We start from the raw sequence: 23,284 nt of genomic DNA, 5'->3' as shown, positions 1-23,284 counted from the left end.
GCTAGTCAGAATACCACCCTGCCTATTTCAATTCAAGGGCCTAATGGTGGTGGTGGTGGTGCAGGAACCTCCCATCACTCACTTCTCGAGATAATGATGATGATAGTAATTGTATTTAAGCACTTACTATGTTCGAAGGACTGTTCTAAGCACTGGGTAGGTACACGGTAATCAGGTTATCCCACGTGGGGCTCACAGTCCTAATCCCCATTGTATAGATGAGGTAACTGAGGCACCGAGAAGTTAAGTGACTCACCCCAGGTCACAAGGCTGATAAGTGGTGGAGCCGGGATCCATTGTCTTGACCGGAGAGGAGTGGTCTCTACATTTCTATGACCACTATTCCCAAACTTGGTTTCTTTTCTGTTTTTCGGGGCACGGATGACATTTAAAAATACAATTTTTACGTTTGGATATTCGTATATGCTTATTTTTCAACCCGGATACAATATCCTTTAAGCCCGGTAGCTGGGGTGCCCCAACTTGCCTGCCACTGTTTTCAATTGAGGAGCTTTAGAGATGTTGGCTTATTGTGGCAACAGATTAATAAAAGGTTTCAGATTTTTACCTTTGGAACAGTCCGTTGACCTGGCAACGTCCTCCGGAAGGCTGACATCTCTAAATCGGAGCCACGTTAAAGTTCTTTTAAAAATTGCCTGAGAGATTTTGTTGACAAACCGATATACAGTACAGTAAAATTTAAAAAAATATATCCACCTATTGCCCGCTCGCTCACGTACCAAAACACGGCTTCGTGTGGATGAAGACAACGGAACGATACGAGAGCAATGACTGCGGAGAATGAAACTCTGTCGCGAGTGTGGCAGCCATGGCGTGAATGCTATAACAGCAGTTTTCGATTATTTTAGAGTCTCCAAAAACACAACTAATATTTTGGAGCAGAACTGGCTGCAAAAGTGAGTAAAAACTTTTCAGAATATTCCTCCTCTACCTCCAGTTAAAAAAAAAAAGGCTCAGCATGCACAATAAGAACTTGTCAGCCAACTTATTCAAAGAATCATTCTTCCTGGCCAATCTCAGGAATTATTTTGAAAATGAAATCCAAGAATCAATCAGTGGTATTTCTTTGGTGTGGTTTAACTTTCCACAGAGAGATCAGTTCTCATGGACCTGATCAGTGAAAGAGTATAATTAGCCACAGTAAGGGGGGAAAAAAATCATTGAACTCCCTCCCAAATGAACATTTAGTACAGGAAAATCAGGCTTTTAGGTCAAGATTTAACTACCGCTTCCAACATCTTTTCCAAGACGAACTTCCTAGTTTCCACAGTCAGCTAGAAAACGTTCAGAGATGGAAGTACCCGAAGAAATGTTTCTAAAGGAGGGGAGGGAATTTAAATGGCTTCTAGGGTCACGAAATGTTTCCCCTAGGAATCTCTCTCCTGATGGAGAAACGTTTCCCATGAGACCACTGTTCCGGTGTGTCCAGGGGTAGCTTAATCTGATGCATTTCCTCAACATAACCACAACAGGAGTGGCATTTATTAAGCCCTAGCTATGGGCCAAACACTCAACTGTACATTCCCAGCGCTTAGTACAGTGCTCTGCACATAGTAAGCGCTCAATACTACTGAATGATTGAATGTACTGACCGCAGGGGTAGACACAAGATAATCAGGTCCTCCGTGGGGCTCAAAGTCGTCATCCCCATTTTGCAGATGAGAGAACTGCAGCATAGGGAAGTGAGTGACTTGCTCGAGGTCCCACAGATCCTCTGACTTCCCAGGGCCGTATTCGTTCCATTAGGCCACGATTCTTCCCTAAGTTTTGCCTGAGTTTGCGTTCTGCCCTAATCCAGACAGAAAGCAACCCGACATCGTACCCGCGCTTTACGTGGGGATAAATCAATTTAGCTCCTCTCTAAAGTGTGCATTCACCTTTAGCAGCAGGGCTTTCCAAGGCTACAGATTGTTCAGAATGCCCATAGCTGTTAGTAACCATCACAATCCACTGACCTATTCTGTGGACAAAAGTGAATGTGAGGAATTTGGAGCCTCTGGTGCCCAATATTTTAAAATGTTTTTTTCCAGGCAACTCAACTTTCCCCCAGGAATCCATTTAACATCGATATTATAAATGAAACCTGCATCGGGGCAGTTCATGGATGCTTCCCGTCTAATACTCCGTCTCTGAGAGTGATATCCAAGGATGCTTGGAAAAAAAGGGTAGGAGCTCTCCTCATAGCTACGGACACTCCCGAAAACCCTAGTGTGAACGATATACAAGATTGTTGGGTTTTTTTTCCTTCAAGCATCAGTGTGTGTTCCCTAGTTCTGCGTGAGGGATTTGGTGAATACACTTCGTGGCCTAGTGGATAGAGCATGGATGGGTCTGGGAATCAGAAGCACTTGGGTTCTAATTCAGGCTCTGCCACTTGACTGCTGTGTGACTTTAAGGCAAGTCACCTCACTTCTCTGAGCCTCAGTGACCTCATCTCTAAAATGGGGATTTTTAAGACTGGGAACCCCTCGTGGGACAGGGACTGTGTCCTTGTATCTACCCCAGCGCTTAGTGCAGTGCCTGGCACACGGTAAGTACTTAACAAATGCCAAAATTATTATTATTATGTGGGACATGGACTGTGTCCAGCCAGATTAGCTTGTATCTATGCCAGTGCTTAGTACAGAACCTGGCATGTAGTAAGCGCTTAACACAACCGAGAAAAATAAATGTCTACCCACCCACACTCCTCATGACACATGAGCCTCAAGAATGCTTTCAGCCCCTGTCTTTCTGAGGTGAAGTCCTAATTTTGCAAGTCTCTCCCCAGAGAGAAGTTGCTCCATTTTGCTGATTGAGTTTCCCTGTACCCGTTTCTGTTGTATACGATTCCCTTCCTAAGGAGTGCCACCCAGAGATGTGCAAGGAACACAGTTTTCTTATGTCCCAAAACTGTGTCCTTCTTTATGCTTCTAGACACTTGTAGCGACACTTTTCTGGGCCTTTTTGCTCACTGCCACACACTAAGATGGATAATTTTAAGGCAAAGTTGACCGTGATTTCTAGGTCTCTTTCCGGTCTGAAGGCTGACAGCTCAAGGCTCACCTTCATGTGGTTATACGCTGGATTATTTTTCCCTAGGTGTATGGCCTCGTACTTCCCCACCATTCCAGCCCACTGGCCAACTCTCGCCCACGTGGCTTTCGGAGTTCTCTGAAGCAGTTTAATGCCATCTGAGTGGGGTTTCACAACCCAAAAGACCTCAGTGTCATCTTCCAACTCAGAGCTTTCACTGTTCGGTCTCACTTTCCAGATCATTAATGACAACGCTAAATGAAACAGGTTCTAGCACTGGTCTTTGAGGGACCCCACTATTACAACTTCATTATTCAGATAGGTGGCATTTTATCTTTATTCTTTTACCTTCATTTAGACATTTCAGCTACCTATTCCGGAACCCTCCCCCTAGCTCCCTAGCAGGTGAATGGCTTTCTTTTCAGAAGCCCCTGTCCTAGCGTCTTGCCAGAAACCTTTTTAAAATGTAAGTGTGATGTCTGTCCTCTTTCTTCTAGTCATACTTTTAATACTGATCCCTCGCAGAAAAGAGGTAGAGAAATTGAGACATACCAGTCTACTTTCCACGGTCATTCTGATGCCCTTCTTGGGAACGAAGTTTCATCAGTATTCCACGCTGTGGTCGTCTGTAGCGATCGACTTACGTTCTTGTCGGCAATTACACCACCACTCCATCAGTCTGGCAGGAGTATTTCAAGAAAGAAAGATAAGGCCACTGTCAATTTGGGAAGAGACTATCGGACAATGAATTGCATAGACAAATCACAAAAGCTTCACAACTTCCCATCTTCCTTCCTTAAATAGTCCCCTCCTCCTAACTAACAAACTTCTCCTCTTTGCCAACAATCACACCATCCTGCCTGCCCCAAAAGCCTGCACCTTTGGTGGCACCTTTGACTCCTGGCTCTCTTTCAACTCTGTGCAGAGGAATAATGGTGGTATTAGGCATTTACTATGTGCCGAGCACTGTACTAAACTCTGGGGTAGATAGAGGAGAATCAGGTCGGTCACAGTCCCTGTCCCATATGGTGCTCACAGTCTAAGTAGCAAGGAGAACAGGTATTGAATCCCTATTTTAGAGATGAGGAAACTGAGACACAAAGAAGTCAACTGGCTTGCCCAAGGTCACACAGCAGGCTGGGATTACCACCCAGGTCCCTGCTCTCTCTTTCCCACTAGGCCTCACAAATCCTCACGCTCAATCAATGGCTACATCCTACCGGTCCTTGGGACGACATTTTCTCTCCACTATAATAGCCACTCTAGACCGTAAGCTCGTTATGGGCAGGGAATGTGTCCGTTTATTGTTATACTGTACTCGCCCAAGCGCTCAATAAATACGATTGAATGAATGACTCCGGTTCAAGCATTCTTCATCTCAGACAGACTGCAATATTAGCCTCCTCCGTCTTCCCGCCTCCAGCCTTGCCTTCCTTCAGTCCATATTCCATACTACTGCCCAGATCTCCTCCCCTCTTGGTTAATACTTCATTCCGTGGCTGCGATGATTTTTCTACCAATCTACACATATCTCTAACCCAATCTTATTCACATCAAGCAGAAATTATTCCTCACCATTGACTTCAGGGCCGTCCCCTCACTCACTCCTTCCTACTCATCCAACTCTCCTTTCTCCCACCACACCAGCTTGCACTCTTTACTCCTCTCAAGCCAACCTACTCATTATGCCCCACGCCTTTCCTCTCTTACCATAGAACTCGTCCTCCCCTCCAGCCCCTGGACACCTGCCTCAAACTCCCTCTCCCTTTCTATTATCATTATTATTACTGCTACTAATAATACTGAGAGCTTAAGTATGCAAAACACTGTGCTTTGGGAGTGCTTGGGAGAGTACAATATAACACCAGATAATAATAATGTTGGTATTTATTAAGCGCTTACTATATGCAGAGCACTGCTCTAAGTGCTGGGGTAGATACAGGGTCATCAGGTTGTCCCACGTGAGGCTCCCGGTCTTAATCCCATTTTACAGATGAGAGAACTGAGGCACAGAGAAGTTAAGTGACTTGCCCAAGGTCACACAGCTGCCAAGTGGCAGAGCTGGGATTTGAACCCATGACCTCTGACTACCAAGCCCGTGCTCTTTCCACTGAGCCACGCTGCCTCCCACAGCCACGCTGCTTACCTGCCCACTATGAGCTCCCAGTCTAGAGGGGGAGACAGACATTAAATAAATAGATAAATTGCAGATATATACAGATGTGCTGTGGGGGAGGAAGGGAAGATGAATGAAGGAGCAAGTGTGAGCAATGCAAAGGGGAGTGGGAGAAGAGAGGAGGGCTAAGTCAGGGAAGGCTTCCTGGAGGAGACATGCCTTCCGAGGTTTATTGAAGTGAGGGAGAGCAAAAGGCCCCCAAAAGACCCCTGTCTTCATATCCTTTCCGACATCACATCTCCTCTAGGAGACCTTCCCTGAGTAATCTCTTTTGTCCCTATCTTGCTTACTGCCACTTGAAACTCCCGCCACCGCCCCAGCGCTAAAACAGTATAATCATTTACGTGTCAGAGAGTGATAGGGTTTAAATGCTTGACTCCCCCACTAGACCGGAAGCCATTTGAGGGTACGGACCGTGACTTGAGGGCAGGGAAGCAGCGTGGCTCAGGGGAAAGAGCCCGGGCTTGGGAGTCGGAGGACATGAGTTCTAATCCCAGCTCCTCCACTTGTCTGCTGTGCGACCTTGGGCAAGCCACTTCACGCCTGTGCCTCCGTTACCTCATCTGTAAAATAGGGATTAAGACTGTGAGCCCCACGTGGGACAAAGTGATTATCCAGTGCTTAGAACAGTGCACATAGTAAGCACTTAAATACCATAGTAATAGTAGTAGTAATAATAATAATATTAATAATAATAATAATAATAATAATAAAAAAGATGACTTCTAACTCTTTTGATCCCTCCCAAGCTCTTAGTCTACTAGAGACTCATAAGACTACTGATAGAGTGAAATGCCCTCTACCACCTTCCAAACTCCCCAGATCTCAGGCCCTCCCTAATACCCCCCACCCCCAGCAAACCTTACCCAGTGAAATTTCCAACACTGAGTCACATCAAACCAACAGTCACTCCTGCACCGCCTACCCTCAGCATTTCAACTACACCTTGAATCATTTCGTCTGACATTCACTTCGACCTAGCGTATCCATTCAATTTCCTACTGCTCCCACTCTTCATAAGTATTTTGGAGACTCTAACCCCCTCACAGGCAGGCAAGGTGTCCACTGCACATTCCCAATTGTTTTGTGCAGTTCATCGGATAGTAAATGCTCAATAAATACCGTAACTACTATCTTAAAAACCCATCCTAATTCCACATTAGAAAGATAATTTAGCAAGAGATATAAAACCCTCCAGACAAAACATACGTACTGGCAAAAACTGAAAGGCCCTATTCTATATGTCTGCTGTTTTCTAGTTCAATGAACTGAATGTTGACTTATTGTTGGTATAACTAAAGGCAATGGATGACATGCTTGGGTGATAGAGACCCAAGGAAACCTCTATAAATTCTAGTCACGGAGCACTTGCAGTTTCAATGTATACCCATCCCTTAACAGTCCCCTCTCAGGGTCACACCTGGAGAGTTTCCAGGCTCGACTACGGGAAGAAGAGTCAAGCAGAGGCCTGGCCTTTCCATTCCCAGTGGGCAGCGGCTTGTGAGTGGAAGGCAATCTGCTACAAGTCAAAACTCACCCGTGCCGGGCGGCAGCAGCATGGGAGAGAATCGAGGGTGGAGACTCAAGTTGACCGAACGGAAGGTGACGATTGTAAAACACTTCTGTATTTTTTTTAACCAAGAAAACCCCACGGATCCTCTACCAGAATAACCGCAGATGGAGGTGGGGCATTCTGGGGGAGAGATGTGTCCACGGCGTCGCTACGAGTCGGAGACAACTCGACGGCATAAAACAAAAAAATCCCTGAATATCAAGAGAAGCAGCATGGTTCAGAGGAAAGAGCACGGGCTTGGGAGTCAGAGATCATGGGTTCTAATCCTGGCTCTGCCACTTGGGCATGTCACTTAACTTCTCTGTGCCTCAGTTACCTCATCTGTAAAATAGGGTTTGAGACTGTGAGCCCCATGTGGGACAACCTGATCACCTTATATCCCCCCAGCGCTTAGAACAGTGCTTTGCACGTAGTAAGCGCTTAACAAATACCATTAAAAAAAAAAGAGAGAAATACCATCCCACAGTGGTTGGAAATTCAATTCACAGTCATTAATGCTTCTTAGGGGACTTTTTCTTTCCTATATGTTAGATTTTAACAGATGAATCAACACTTAAATCAAATACAGTACAATAGGTTTCCTTTAAACAGCTCCTGAAATATTACAATTGGCCACTACGAACACTCACCGAGTACCAAAATACTACTATGTGCATGTTTGAAATGTGGAATTAATTACATCTAATGAAAAAAGGTCTTCAAAGAAAGGCCGTGCTGAAACCCTGACACAGGGTTAGTTAGTATTTCCCTTCCAAGCTTTTATGTAAGGGGCGGGGTTCAGCTTTTGAGCTGAAAATGACCACAAACCCAAATAAACAGCGTAGCGTAGTCTGCCATTCTTTCTATTCCTAAATCCTCGCTCAAGAGTTTCTGGCTTCAAGTATTTCTAACTCCAAATCTTCCCGGCTCTCCTCTCCCAAAAAATCAATGACCCCGAAAGCATCAAAGATGACATTCTGAACCTCCTCTGCTGGATGCTGTAGATAGCCTCGGGAGAACTAGTGCCAGGCACCAGTTCATTTCCAACTGAAAACTACGCTAATGAGAGGCAGCGCGGCTTAGTGGAAAGACGATGGGACTGGGAGTCATACGGCCTGGGTTCTAATCCTGGATCTGCCACTGGCCCGCTGTGCAATCTTGGGCAGGTCACGATTCCTCTGTGCCTCAGACTCCTCATCTTTAAAACGGGGATTCAAAGCTTGTTCTCCCTCCCACCACGGTCCGTGAGCCCTAAGTGCAACAGGGGCACTGTCCCATCCGATTACCCTGAATCTACCTCAGTGTTTAATGTAAACGCTGTATAAAATAATGACTACTTAGTTAAGTGTTTGGCGCACAGTAAGTGCTCAATAAATACATTTGGTTGATTGGGGGACTAAGGCCAACAAATCAATAAGCGGTAATACGTGGACAACCTCACACATCTCAGTGTGGCTGACTAGTCTCCGTAAATTACGGTCCTCGGTAGCCCTCACCCAAATCGACACGCCCATAACTGAGACAGAGATGGGACATTCGGGTGCGCGAGAAAACACTGACAAGATTTCCGGGGGTTCAGCTTCGGATGGGGGTGAGGTCTTAGAAGCCGGAGCTATCTATCAGGAAGTTGGGCCGCAGAGAGGGATGAGACGCTTAGAGATGTGGAGAGGGAGAGGACAGAGAAAAGGAAAGAGGGAAAGGGAGAAGTTGGGAGAGGGAGTCAAGGGTAGGAGATGACACAAGAGGGATGGCTTCACTGAACCACCATCTTCCACTATCGTAACTGCTGCCCTTGGGCCAGGCAGAATCAATCAATCATATTTACTGAGTGCTAGGAGTGCGCAGAGCACCGCGCTAAGCACCTGAGAGGCTACGACGTCACGGAGTCAGAAGGATTTGCCTTTCCCGAGCGCAGGGTCCCGACGATGGCCTGGGAGGGCAGTTCCGCCGGGGCCGGGTGGGCCGCCGGCAGGCACTACCACTGAAGCCGGGTGGCCGTGGCGCCCGCCCACCCAACCTGGCACTGGCCCTTCCAGGCAGTTCCCGGGAATCTCTGACGTGGGGCCGGTAACGCATCTCCACCTACAACGAAAGCTTCCAGCCTGAGTAAAGCCCCGTCTTCCCGCGCTGCCGGTGACGGGGCCGCCGACACCCAACGGGTTGACTGGGGGCCCATTCCCGCACCTGCCCGTTGATGGGAATATTACATCTCCCACCATCCTAGGATAAGTGGGACCTTCATCATTCCTCCCCTAAGCCACCTGAATGGTCACAGGACTTCCCAGCTCTAGTCATCTACCACGCTTGGTGTTCTCTGAAAACTCTCCTCTTCTGAAGCACGCTGTTTCGTTCGAGATGACGGTACACGTCATCTGCATCTCATCTGGGGAAGCATAGGAAGAGAATCCTTTCATCTTCCTTTTCTGGCTCCTCCGAAAGGAGCTGATGCTGCAATTTCCATGAAATGCCCTTGTAGGCTCCATTGCACTGACCTTTAAAATACTTCAGATTATGAGCATCTGAGCCTTCTTCCCCTCTCCCAGAGGCCACTCGGAAGGTGAAGAGGAAGTGCACAATAGCTCCCCATCTCCTTACAGAGGGCTGAAAAGGTCAAAGGAATGCCCTATACTGCTATCATTTACCAAATGGGAAATCCCTGATTCGAAACAAAAAGACCCTAAAGGCAGAGAGAATGTCAGCAGGATCATGTGAGGTTTGAGGGTCCACAGGCTGTCACTTCCAAGATGCCTTCCTTATCCATCTCACCCCTTCGCCCCTGCCCAGCTTTTTCCCTTAGGAGAGTTAGCCACATTGTTTCTATGACATTATTATTATTACTGTGTTTATAATGCAGTTACTATGTGCCAAACGCCGTTCCAAGCACGGAAGTCGATACCAGAAAATCTGGTTGAACACAGTTCCCGTCCACGTGGAGCTCAAAGTCTGTCGGAGGCCACCGAGTGGGAATGACCGTTTTCTCAATCTCTTGATTGCACTGCAGAGAGCAGGTGCCGATAAATACAGTTGTTGATGAGGACTGCAGGGGTATGAGAGGCCTATGAAACGGGACTCAATACCCCATCTCCCCGACGGTCAGACTGGGAGCCCTACGTGGGGCAGGGACTTAGTCCAACCTGATTGTCTTCTATCTAACCCAGCGCTTACAGAGGCTCCAAGGGTAGAGCGCAATAAAGATAATTATCATTATTATTACTACTCCCCCTTTACTCTCCCTTCTCCTGCAGCCCCAAGCATTGTTAGATGTTCCTCCACACAGGGCTACTGCGAGGCCTTTCCTCTGCACTCCTTGGTGCTGCCCACATCTATCGTACTCTCCCAGGCACTTAGTACAATGCTCTGCCCAGGCAAAGCACCCAGATACTATTGATTGGTTTTAAATATTAACTGTGCCCTATGTCCAGTTCTGCCAGACCCTGTGTTTACAACTATGCATTTTGGCTAGAAGGCTGTTAGGGAATTGGACAGAATTCAGGGTTCCTTTCAATCAATCAAAGGTATTTATTGAGCACTTACTGGGTGCACAGCACTGTACTAAGCAGTTGGGAAAGTACACTATAACAGAGTTGACAGACACGTTCCCTGTCCTCAACAAGCTTCCAGTCTTTGCCGTATACCACCAATCGGGGCTGGAAGAGGAGAGGCGGCATAGCCTAGTGGAAAGAGCAAGGCCTGGGAGTCAGAGGACCTGGGTTCTAATCCTAGGTCTGCCTCGTCGCTGCTGTGCGACCATGGGCACGTCGCTTAACTTCTCGTTATACGTTTGTAAAATGGGGATTAGAGCCTATTCCCTCCTACTTAGACCAAGCTCCATGTGAGAAGGGGACTGTGTGTAGCGTTCTTAACTCGTATCTACCCCGGCACTTAGAACGCCGCTTGGCATACAGTCCACCCCAGCGCTTAGAACAGTGCTCTGCACATAGTAAGCGCTTAACAAATACCAACATTATTATATAGTAAGCACTTAACAAGTACCATAACTATTCACGATTATCATTAGGACATTTGACCACCCTAGGTTCATCCATCCAAGACACAGATCCATCAAGAAGACAATATAAGCCCAAGCAGTGAAAACTGATACTCGCTGACAAACGGCAAACGAAACAATCAGATGTTAAATGGGAATCCATCAACACCATTGCACTGGAGCACTTACTGTGTGCCAAGCATTGTACTAAATGCTTGGGGATGTACGACAGACGTGGGCGGCCCCAAGCAGAGCAGAGGAAAGGCCTCACAGAGAGAACAATACAGGAGATATGGTAGGCATATGGTAGGCACTTCCCCTGCCCCCAACCAGGTAGAGGGAGAGGTGGAGATAATATACTTAAAATGCTGGGGGGGGGGCTGGATGGCAAATTCTTAGAAGACGGAGAACCAAGGGTGGACGCGACTTAGAAGGGAGAGTGCATGGGAGAAAGGAGGGCCTAGTCGGGGAAGGCATCTTGGAGGTGGTGTGATTTTAGGAAGGCTTTGAAGATGGGGAGAGAGGGGTTCTATGAGGCGACCACAGAGAGGAGACGGTAAAGGGGCTGTGGCGAGGCAGGCTAGTTAGAGGTCCAGGGAGGGGTGGACATTAGAGGAGCCACGTGGGTGGGCCGTGGTGCAGCTGGAGATCCACAAGGTAGGGTAAGGGGGGGCCGAGCGGATCAAGTGTCTTAAATCTGCAGGGTAAGAGCTTCTGTTTGATGTAGAATTAGTTGGGCAACCACTGGGGGTACTTGAGGAATAGGGAAGCATGGACTGATGAACAGTTTAACACAGAGATCCAGGCAGCTGAACCACGTATGGACTGCGGAGGGGAGAGTCAGGAGACGGGGGGACAAGCAAGGAGGCTGACGGGTAGGCTAAGTGGGATAGAAGAGCTTGGATCGGCACGGTAGCGGTCTGGAGTTGGGGAAAGGGCAGATTCTAGAGATGTTGTCAAGGGAGAACTAGCAGGATTCGGTTATCCTGTTAACTGACGATGTGGGTTGGAGCAGCATGGCCTATTGAAGAGACGGCGGGCCTGGGAGACAGAGGACCTGGGTTCCAATCCTGGCTCGTCTTTTTGGCTGTAGTATGACCTTGGACAAGTCTCTTCACTTCTGTGCCTCAGTTATGACATCTCTCAAAAGAAGATTCAACACCTGTTCTCCCTCCCGCTTAGCCTTGGTGAGCCCCACTTGGGACAGGGACCTTATCCAACCTGTCCCTACCCCAGCACTTCAAACAGTACTCGATCCACCGTTTGCCCTTAACAGATAACACAATTAATATCGAAAGAGACGTCAAGGATAACGCGAAGGTCACGGGCACGTGCACGTGAGACAGGGAGGATGGTGGTGTTAACCATAATGAGAATGTAGGTGGAGCGGGAGGTGGTGGAGGACAGATTCTGGATGGGAAGATGAGGAGTTTCTGTTCTGCAGAAGTTTGGACATCCAAGTAGAGCTGTCCTGAAGGTAGGAGGAGATATGAGACACCAGAGGAGGAGATAGACTGGTGAATCTTTCAAATAGAGATGGAAGTCGTAAATCACCGGAGTGAATGAGTTCTCTGAGTGGGTGTAAAGAATAAATGGGGACCCAGAATTGAACCTTTAGGAGACCCCACGTTTAGAGCATGAGAGGCGGAGGATGAGCCAGCGAACCAGAGGCACCAAGAAGTTGCCAGAGAGATAAGGGGAACAAGACGAGGGCAATGTCGGTGAAGTCCAGGTTAGACGGCGCATCCAGGAGAAGGGGTGATCCGCAGTGTCCAAGGCAGAAGCAGGGTCGAAGAGGATAACAATAATAATGTTGGTATTTGTTGAGCGCTTACTGTGTGCAAAGCACTGTTCTAAGCACTAGGGGGATACAAGGTGATCAGGCTGTGCCTCGTGGGGCTCACAGTTTTAATCCCCATTTTACAGATGAGGTAACTGAGGTACAGAGAAGTAAAGTGACTTGCCCAAAGTCACACAGCTGGCAAGCGGCGGAACTGGGATTAGAGCCCATGACCTCCTACTCCCAAGCCCAGGCTCTTTCCACTGAGCCACGCTGCTTCTTGAGGTGAAGTGGAGGACAAGTGGTGGATATGGCAAGAAGGTGGTCAGTGGTGACCTTACAGAGGGCAGTTTCCCTGAAGTGAAGGGGTAGAAGTAGAGGCAGTGGGTATAAAACTCACTCTAAATTTGGAGAGGAATTGTAGGAGGCAGAAGGAGCAAGAACGGGGTTGAGGGAGGGGTTTTTAAGATTGGCGGTACATGTACACTTAACTTCTCGGTGCCTCAGTTACCTCAGCTGTAAAATGGGGATTAAGACCGTGAGCCTCACGTGGGACAACCTAATTACCCTGTATCTACCCCAGCGCTTAGAACAGTGCTCTGCATGTAGTAAGCGCTTAACAAATACCAACATTATTATTACTATTATTACAGTGAGGAAGAAGTTGAAGCAAAGTTAAAAAAGTTGGCAGTCAAGAGGAAAGAGGACTAGTCTTTTAATACAGTGTGAGGGGATGGGGTAGGAGGTGCAGATCCAGTGACATACTGTTGAGAAGGACAGGGGAGTAGGTGAGGGGGCTAAACGTATGGGTGGAGAAAAGCGTGAGACATTTTAGGGAAACAATGCCTCAATGCTACAAATTTCATCTGTAAAGCCTGTGAGGAGGTCATTAGGGGCAAGAGAGGGGAGTACAGGGGGTCTGAGGAGGGAGTTACATTTGGAACTCCAGAGGGAAACCGGCACAGGCTATAGCTGTTGAGTCTGAATTCTTTAAAACCAGCTTCCCAGACCATGGGCCTTTTAAAGTTCTGGTTTTGCTTTTCACTTTAGGGAAATTTAGGGAATTGAAGTTCCCTTGGACAGAATTTAGGGTTCCTTTCAATCAATCAAAGGTATTTATTGAGCACTTACTTTTTGTTTGTTTTTAAGTGGCATTTGAGTGCTTACTCTCTGCCAGGCACTGTTCTGAGCAATGGGGTAGATTGCTCAGAAGTTTCACCGAAGCCCAGGGCACATAATTTGGACACTGTCACTTTTACCTCATTCCGGGGGTGGCGTTGGTCCCACCGTTGAGTGGCTAGGTGCTACAGTGCCACGTCCAAATGTTCCCGCTCTTCTGGAGACCCGCCGGATCGTCGACGACACCGGCCGGCCCTCCTGGACCCCACGCTTCTTGTAATCAGCAAGGGTGGTGTCTTTGGCCCTGTGAAAACCAGAGAAGTTTAGCCATTTATCGCTCTCCACTCAGTTTTACGAAATTCTTTGTTATTCTAGGTTGAAGCCCCCAGGACATGTCATTGTTTCCAAACCACTTTTTCTTTTTTCCATTATTTATCTGTTTTCTGAATGGCCGAAGTAGCTACTGTATGAAGATTTGTGAGTACTGCTCCAGAGGTATAGGGGCTTATGTCTCGGGGGCTGATGCATTGATCCTTTTTCTTAAAGGCTTAAAAAAAAAACCTGCTTCAAAAACAACCCACCAAGGAAATCGATAGAGGAATTAAAAACACCATAGAAAGGAAGATGGAGAACGGTGAGGCAGCCGAGAGCAAATGAGAGCCATAAACATTATGGGGCATTAATGGCAGAAGAGATTTGTACTTTATCCGTCAGTGTTTGTGTCCACTCACACGCTATGCCAGCCAAGCCGACTTTCTGCTTGAATTTATCAGGCCCTAATGCTGGGAGAAACGATCATGCATGCATTCATTCATTCATTCAATAGTATTTATTGAATGCTTATTATGTGCAGAGCACTGTACTAAGCGCTTGGAATGGACAATTTGGCAAGAGATAGAGACAATCCCTGCCCATTGACTGGCTTACAGTCTAATCTGGGGAGAGAGACAAAAACAATAGCAATAAATAGAATCAAAGGGATGTACACCTCATTAACAAAATAAATAGGGTAATAAAATATATATGCAACTGAGCAGATGAGCACAGGTGAGCACAGAGTAGCATCTTGTCTGATTCCTATCACGCAGTAGGGTCACCTTCTAGGATTCACTGGATGGGGAGGGAGACGGAGACGTCGAGGTGGAGGAGACGTGGACTTCACTCGTCCGGCTCATCTCCTCAGTTGCTCAAGTCGTTCCGCTAGCCTGTCCGTCACACAGAAGACAGAACTTTCATGACTCAGTGGACCCGATTCTCTCACCCTTTTGCAAGATAGACTAACTCACCCGGGGTCTTATGACTTCGAGGCTATGGGAAGAGGGACTTGGCCGAATGAAATAAAGAACATTATTCCTCTCAATGGTTGGAATCATCCCCGGGATGATAAAATACTGTATATATTCACTAAGAGAAAGATAGGAGAAGCAGCGTGGCCCAGGGGAAAGAACACGAATCTGGGAATAGGAGGACCTGGATTCTAATCACAGCTCTGCTCCGTGGCCTTGGACAAGTCCCTTCACTTCTCTGGGCTCAGTTCTCTCACCTGTAAAATAGGGGTTAAGGCTGTGAGTCCCAGCTGGGACATGGCCTGTGTCCAACCAGATTAGCTTGTATCTACCCCATTGCTCAAAACAGTGCCTGGCAGAGAGTAAGCACTCAACTGCCACCTAAAAACAAACAAAAAAAACCACTTCGCTTCTCCGTGCCTCTATTTTCCTCATCTGTAAAATGGGGATTCAATACCTGCTCAGGAAGAGACAAACGGGGCAGATCCAGACGAACCCTGATGCGAAATCCACTGCGGTCGGGAGAGGGCAAGGTCCCTTGGAGCTCGGCCTAACCAAGGGGAGTATTCTTCCTTTTTAATAAAATCATTTTTCTTTTGGAATTTTACTATAGCTCGCAGTTGTCTCAGTCTAACACGGCATGTAGCCATTCACATACAAGGGGTGAATGGTCATTTTAACATTGTGAGGGATCCATTGGGAGCGAGAGAGGGATGGGATGACATAATCCATCAACAATAATGTTTTCTTTGGCATCGCTCAACCACTGGAGATTTTTCAAAAATAATTTCACGGGTTCGGCTTTTTTCAAACTTATTTTCCTTGATTTAATCAATGGTTTCCGTTCCTGTTGGAATTTCTTATTGCCCTCATTTCTCTTTTTTGTTTATGCGTTTTTGATTTTTAATGTGCTTTACAAAGCTTGACTAAGTTTTATAACACCCAGGAGAAAGATTACCAAGAAAGCTGTTTACTCAGAGAAATCACTATTTCTTTTCAATCATTTGCACTGATTTGCATTCTATATGCACCAGCCCAAACTTCTCAGGCTTACTCTTTTTCTCCGACCAATAAAAGGTTGGAGGGGAAACAGAAAAAACAAAAGACACAGTTTCCCAAGTAGGCAAAATCATGCTAAATCCACCCCTTGAGTACACTTCTGGCCATCACATTTTAGGAAGGCTATAATAACCTGGAGGTGGTCTATGTAAAAGCAACCAGATGTTCAAGGTAGAGGGAAAAGCTCTCTTAGGAGGAGGGTCAACTGAAAGAGTGAGGATTCTTCAGTATGGAATAACAAAGGCTAAGAGGGACTTGACTCACGCTCATGTCATCACCGACGTCGGGGAAATGCCCAACATGGAACTGTTGCCCAGCCAATCCCACAGTAAAAACCTAAGGGCATTAAAACTTGAAACCAACAAAAAATAAGAATTGATGCATACATTCATTCTATAGTGTTTTTTGAGAGCTTACTGTGTGCAGAGCACTGTAACAAGTGCATGGGAGGGTACAATATAATAATAAACAGACACGCTGCCTGCCCACAACAAACTTACAGTATAGAGGACGAGCTTAGGCTTCCTACAATAGGCGACAGATGTACGGAGGCTCCTACTACGGGCAGCAGTCTGACAAAATGATCAGTATACGGATGACGGTTGAAAATGGGTCACTAGAGGAAATCCTAGAGCTGTGAGCCCGTGGTAGGCAGGGACTGTCTCTACTTGTTGCTTAATTGTACTTTCCAAGCACTTAGTACAGTGCTCCGCACACAGTGAGCGCTCAATAAATACGACTGAATGAATGAATGAATGTAGAGGGGAAAAAAGGGTGTTAGAAGGTTCATCCCTGAACATTAAAATGGAAGCCTAAAGAAGGCAGTATTAAACTGGCCCTCCCAGGAACCTGATGTCACTGCTGGAGACAGAATTCTGGGCCAGATGGGTCATTAGTCATGACATTCATTGTTCTTGTGTTTACATGCTTGAAGAGGGAGTAATGAGGGAGCAAGATGATGTAATTCTTACAACTTTTCAAGTACAAGCCAAAGGAGAAACACCCACCCTGAACTTTTCACAGTCATCCACTTGAAACCTTCTGCCTTCTTTGAGGAACATCATAATACTTGGCTCAGTAGTCAAAGATAAATATCTGTGCCTTTGCAATTTTCCACACCAGTAAATTAATTCAAGATCTCCTCGGCCAAAGTTGTTTTAGGTGGAAAAGATGAAAATACAACTAGATATTTACAGTGACCTCTGCTCGGGGCCTTAACAGTAACTGCGGTATTTGTTAAGCGCTTACTGTGTGCCAGGCACTGGACTAAGCGCTGGGGTGGATACAAGCAAACTGGGTTGACACAAACCCTGTCCCCCCTGGGGCTCTCGGTCTCAATCCCCATTTTACAGCTGAGGGAACTGAGGCCCAGAGAAATGAAGTGACTTGCCTAAGGTCACACAGCAGATAAGTGGCAGAGCCGGAATTAGAACCCACAACCTTCGGACACCCAGGCCCATGCTCTACCCACTAGGCCACGCTGCTGCTCGTTGTAACTTAGCATTGTAACTTTTCAAAATGGAAATCCACAACACCATTTACCAACCCAGAAGATATACAGAAATACTTTCATTATACCACATGGATGATTCTCATTAATGTTACTCTTAAAATGAGGGACCTCACCCACAACGATTATTAGGGCATTTGAAATCCCAACACATCATTAAACTTTCATTTTAGTGTAACCAACGGAAAAAAAAATCAAAAGAAACTAAAGGGAAAAAATATTACAAGAGTCTTTTCAGATGTGAAGACTCACTTATCCTTATGAGCCATTTTTTACTTGTTTTCCACTAATTATTGAAGATATGAATCAATTTTATATAACTGGCAATTAGAATTCCCCATATAGTACTTGATTTAATGTGTCACTCAGTAAGGTTACACAAAAATAAGTACTACTACTGTCAGTAATATTCCCTACACAGGGATCAGTTGTGGGCAGGGAACGGGTCTACAACTCTGATGTATTGTATTCTCCCAAGCACTCAGTACAGTGCTCTTAACAGAGTAAGCTCTCAATAGATACGACTGATTGATTTATTAATGGACTGGATTGGAAAAAACATTCATCTTGTAGCTAGCTGTCTTTACTGTCAGGATAAGTGACTACATTAACCAAATGGTGGGTTTTCTTCAGCATCTACTTCAGTTTGAGAGGCTCAATTTACATGCAAAATATTATTTTACATCACAACAAAGGGACAGAAGATTAGTGCTTAATCACATATCATCGTGGAGGGACTACATCAAATCTCTTCAAAGGAATATTCTGTCAGTTCCACCATCACCCCCACCGTCTCCCCACCGCCCCGACGCACACACAAAAATCCTCATTTTGAAGCAATTGGAATACACGTGATTTGCATCCAAAACAGTCATGACTGATTTTATAGCTGGTGCTGGATAATTTGCTCAATCTTTTTTTATACGATAAGCAGGTTAGCTCTGCTTTCACTATTCCCCAATATTTAATGATTCCCAATTCTCCCTGCTTCCTAAGGGGGACCTTCCTCATGTGCTCAAGTTTGGAGGAGGGGAGGTAATCTTTCTGAGTCTCTTCTTTTCAAAGCTGCTGTCTTCCTTACTGGATTGTAAACTCCTCTGAGGCCATGCCTACCTACTCTATTGTTGTACTCTCCCAAGTGCTTAGTACTGTGCTCAATAAAAACTCCTGATTGACCACTTGCCACTTGATTCTCCAGCCCAGTCACAGCCATGCCTAGGCAACTGAGTGGGAGGATTGTTACAGTCTTCCATCAGTATTACCGGCTCGCCAAATCCCTCTTGGGTCATGGAAGACAGCCAGCAGCACAGACCCAGGAGAATAGCTTGTATCTACTTCTCTGCTCAGTACAGGACTGGGCACCAAGTAAACGCTGAACAAATCCCATTAAAATAATTCAGAGGCAACTAGTGACGTTGCCCCTCAGTGCCCCTAACCAGAGTGAGGTTGGGCTGAGGTATTGTACTGCTCAGTGTGCTTCACTCCTCCTCCACCCACTCGGCATAAACCGGTCAGTCTCTTTCCATGCATGGGTCTCTGAAAAAATGAGCCTGGCCATTTTGAAATGAATGAATGCACTTTAAAACTGTTCAAAGATGATAAATCACAAGAGAGGAGTCCCCTCTAGCCCTTAAGCTCACTGTGGGCAAGGAACGTGTCTACCAACTCTGTTGCATTTTACTCTCTCCCAAGCCCTCAGCACAATGCTCTCTATCCAGTAAGTGCTCATTAGAGACCATCGATTAAGATGGAAGCAAAACAAATGTTCAATAGAAAAACAGACTGCAAGGTCCTTGAGGGCAGTGGCCCTATCTAATCTGTATTCTTTTGTACTCTCCCAAGTGCTGACTACATGCTCTGCACACAGCGAGTTCTCAATAAATACCGCCAACTGAGTGACGGAAAATTACCGGCTAACTTTTTAGGGATGGGGGAGAATATATGAATCATTTCTTTTCTAAATGCAAATGGCAAGAAAAGTACTTGGAGTGACTGGCATCACACAGCAAAATAATTTTCTTGACTGGCTCCAACTGAATCAAGGCAAACTAAACTCATTTAGTAACGGCATGAATCGCAGAAAAAGCACAAGCACTGGAAGGCTGAATATGGGAGATAACACTCAAAAGACAAAGATTCATTGAATTGAAAGGCTATGCTAAATTAAAATCTTTTAAGTGAGCTTCTCCTCCCTATTTCCACATGAGTCAGGAAAGATAATGCACCAATCTAAAGCTCTACAATGCTAGGATTCCTAATTATTTAGCCCAGGGAGGTGTTCTGCAAAGGAGGCTATCCTACCCAGTCATTTTTTTCCATTTCATGATTCCATCTTAGGTCGGGAGAATAAAACGTTACAGTGCGCGGGTCTGTCAAATTCTTTCAGGTCTGCAAATCATCTAGACACATGTGGTAAAGTTTGGCCAGAGAAAGGCAGAAAAACCCAGTGGGGCCACTGTCCTTTAGCCTTCAATATCCCACAAAGGGTCTCCCCCTTCTTTCAGGCCCGATCCTCAACTTCCCCACCCCAGTCACCACTGCTGCTATCCCCAGATCCTACTTCGGCTACGCTCTGACGGAACAGCCAGCAAAGTGGGCTGGACAGATAGACGGCCGGAAGGTGAGCGGCCTTGAAGGGGTCTTGGGTACAAGGAGGCTAAGGATAAACATTCCCAAATGTCTGAATTGTGCTTCTCTGCAGGAATCTGCCACACACGTCCAACTGTCCCTGGCTAGTAAAGAGATGGCAAAGGGAAGAGCAGAACGAGAACTGACTTTGCCTCGTATTCCATCTGTTCACAAATATTAATGTTTGGCTAAGAAGCAGGCACTCAAAAACACATATCATGTGGTTTACCCAAGGTCATCTTTTGGACTTAAGAAATGTGACAGTGGGAATACCAAAGCCCCGTATTCCGAACAGTCACACAAGAAGTATACGCAGTTGTTCCACGGAATGGTTTTGTTAGTGTCTTATGTCTCCTGAATGTATTAAGCTGTGCATTTAATTTAGTTTTGCCGGATGATCAATATAGGTCGGATGAATATTAAAAGGGTAGAAATATATTGTTTTTAGCCTAGCTTGGCTGGAAACTACATATACCATTACTATATGTGGTATTTTTACACCCTGAGTGCAGCAGCTTTCACCTGAAGTCCAAAGAGAGAAGTGTTGTTTTAATTTCCCAAAATTGACCAATCCCCACTTAATAAACCTGCCACCTCTATAATTCGCCCCCTAAACCCAGAGCGGTCTCACCCGGCTGTTCAAATATTTAATAGCCAAGATCAGGACTGCTAAATTTAATTTTTATTACCTAATGTATAACAGAAACTTCAGCACCCAATGAAATTTCCTAAATAATTAACACTAAACTGCTTTTTTCCCCCCAGTATATATGCAGTACTTTTTTATTATTAAATTATTTTTCTGATTCCCCTAATTTCTAAGAATTATTATGAATTTATAGCTTGGTAATCTATTCTTACAGTAAATTGATTATAATTCCAAGAGAACAGTAACATTTATTGAAAAGTTATCTTCACTCACTGAAGTACACTTTCTCTTAAATAATGCCTCCAAAGTGTTTTAATAACCAACTGGTAATCTCATTGTGGTTTACATCAATTTGAAAAATCTCTTTGGGCCATTAATTCGATGTTGCACCAATTTCCTAAACCTGATTCAGAAATCAAATTTCTGTCCACGATTACTTTTTCCTAAACTGCATCTGGTGACAGATGAAGGATATTGAGTTTTTCTTCAAATGGAAGGTCTGCCCTGTGGATTTCTTTAGGAAACCATTGCCGTCATGCCTTGTGAGATTATGGCCAAAAACAAAAATGAATATTGAAATGCTTAACTGTTTATAAATGAGTAATATGCTATGCTTACGAAGTATTTAGGTTTACCATCTAAAGTCCCTGGTAAAGGAAAACTACCCTTTTTTCATGACATTTACGCATCACGGTAAGGTATCAGAACGACTGGGGGTTATTTCCATGCTCAATAACCAGTCCTTTCTTCCTTCTGTATTCCAAACTTGCAGTTACATTTCTCAAGTTCTATCTAGTGCACATCAGAGTTACCTCTAAAGATTTTGCATTCCATTTGCCACTAGTCCCTCGTTCAATTTCTCGGACTATTTCCAATGATGTCACGTGTCAAGCACCGTACTAAACACTGGGGGTAGATAGGAGATAATTAGGTTGGACACGGTCCTTGTCCCATATGGCGCTCACTACCTAAGTAGAAGGGAGTATGATTCAATCCCCTTTTTGAAGATGAGGCACAGAGGAGTCAAGTGACCTGCCCAAGGTCACACAGAAGAGAAGCGACAGAGCCGGAATTTCAACGCAGATCCTCGGACTCCCTTGCTCTTTCCACTATGCCATGCTGCCTCCTCCGGAATTCGGAGTCACACCATTCACCCTCTTTGATCTTTATCTTGACCCGACATATTGCAAAATTAGGCCAAGCCAATAAGGGGGTCAAAGGCATCTGCAAGCATCGGATGTCTGGTTCGCCTGGGTGATGAAACAATCCCTCAAGAACATAATTACTAAAAGTGTAAAGCTCAGCACAGCCTCTATTCATGGGTGTGGAGAGTAGGAACGTGTGGTCAAACCTCAAAAAATGCCAATAGTCACTGTCGAGAGAACAGACATCGAGATAGCAATAATGATGATGATGACACGTTAGGCACTTACTATATGCCAAGCACTGTTCTAAGCGCCAGGGTAGATATACTACATGCACATCAAAGTCCCGGGTTCCTCAAGCAGCTCATGATCTAAGAGAGAGGGAGTACAGTCATTTCATTTATATTTTGCAGATGAGGTCCACAGAGGTTAAGTGACTTGCCCAAGGTGACACAACAGACACGTGGACGAGTTGGAATTAGAACCCAGATGTCCTGACTCCCAGGCCAGCCCTCTTTCCTCCAGGGATTTGGGGGGAAAAACCCAAAAAAACAAACCACTCTGGGGAGTTCAGCTTCAAGGATCAAAAAAACATTAACCACAAACCCCCACCCTCCACCACTCCCGCTTCCTAACTTTTAATAGCTATCTACAAGGGAGTAAAGTCTTTGTAGGGGGAATAAGCACTCCCAGTTCTCCCAAAATGTTCTCCCTCGCTAAGGAAAACCGGTCCTGTAGTACTTGCCCATTCCAATGCCATCCACGAGCCAAACACTTCTCCCTGCACCACCTTTCCACTACACCCAAACAGGGCCGGGTTGTTGGACGATCTAAGCCTCGTTCCCTAAGCGACCTTCTAGTCCAACCTGAGAAGTGAAAGCACACGTTCTGGCAGAATCATGTGAAATAACGCCAACACTCAAAATATATTTAGATTTTGGAAAAATCCTTAAATTCTGCTGAAAGCGACTGACTAGATGAGTGAAAGGGGATAAAGATATTTCCACCTTTCCAAATCAGGACTGATGTGGTCGTGGATAGTTGCTTTTATGGTAAGCAGGAGAAGCTTTGCTCCAAACAGACTTCCTGGGGCTACCTTCCTACGAGTCACCTCTCAGGCTGGGCCACTGTTGACCGGTCATTTGTATTTTTTTGAGCACTTACAGTGTGCAGAGCATTGTACTACTACTATTAATGACGGTATTTATTAAGCTTTTACTCTGTGCCAAGCACTGTTCTAAGCGCTAGGGGAGATACAAGGTAATCAGGTCCCCCGTGGGGCTCACGGTCCTCATCCCCATTTCACAGACGAGGCAACTGAGGTACAGAGAAGTGAAGCGACTTGCCCAAAGTCAC

At 45.7% G+C, this 23,284-nt stretch overlaps 1 long non-coding RNA gene across 2 annotated transcripts in view; it reads right to left on the bottom strand.

Moving 5' to 3' along the window:
* Window positions 1–23,284, bottom strand: part of LOC114812936 — a 115,032-nt gene that overhangs the window by 5,917 nt on the left and 85,831 nt on the right. For both annotated transcript variants that reach the window (XR_003760543.2, XR_003760545.2), the window contains 2 exons: window positions 13,792–13,955; window positions 3,589–3,715 (listed from right to left, as the gene is read on the bottom strand). This is a non-coding gene — a long non-coding RNA (uncharacterized LOC114812936). The remainder of the gene's footprint in view (window positions 1–3,588; window positions 3,716–13,791; window positions 13,956–23,284) is intronic.

This window comes from Ornithorhynchus anatinus, chromosome 6, assembly GCF_004115215.2.
Source record: "Ornithorhynchus anatinus isolate Pmale09 chromosome 6, mOrnAna1.pri.v4, whole genome shotgun sequence".
Lineage (NCBI taxonomy): Eukaryota > Metazoa > Chordata > Mammalia > Monotremata > Ornithorhynchidae > Ornithorhynchus > Ornithorhynchus anatinus.
Note: the sequence above shows the minus strand (reverse complement) of the source record. Positions and strands in the feature narration are given on the sequence as shown.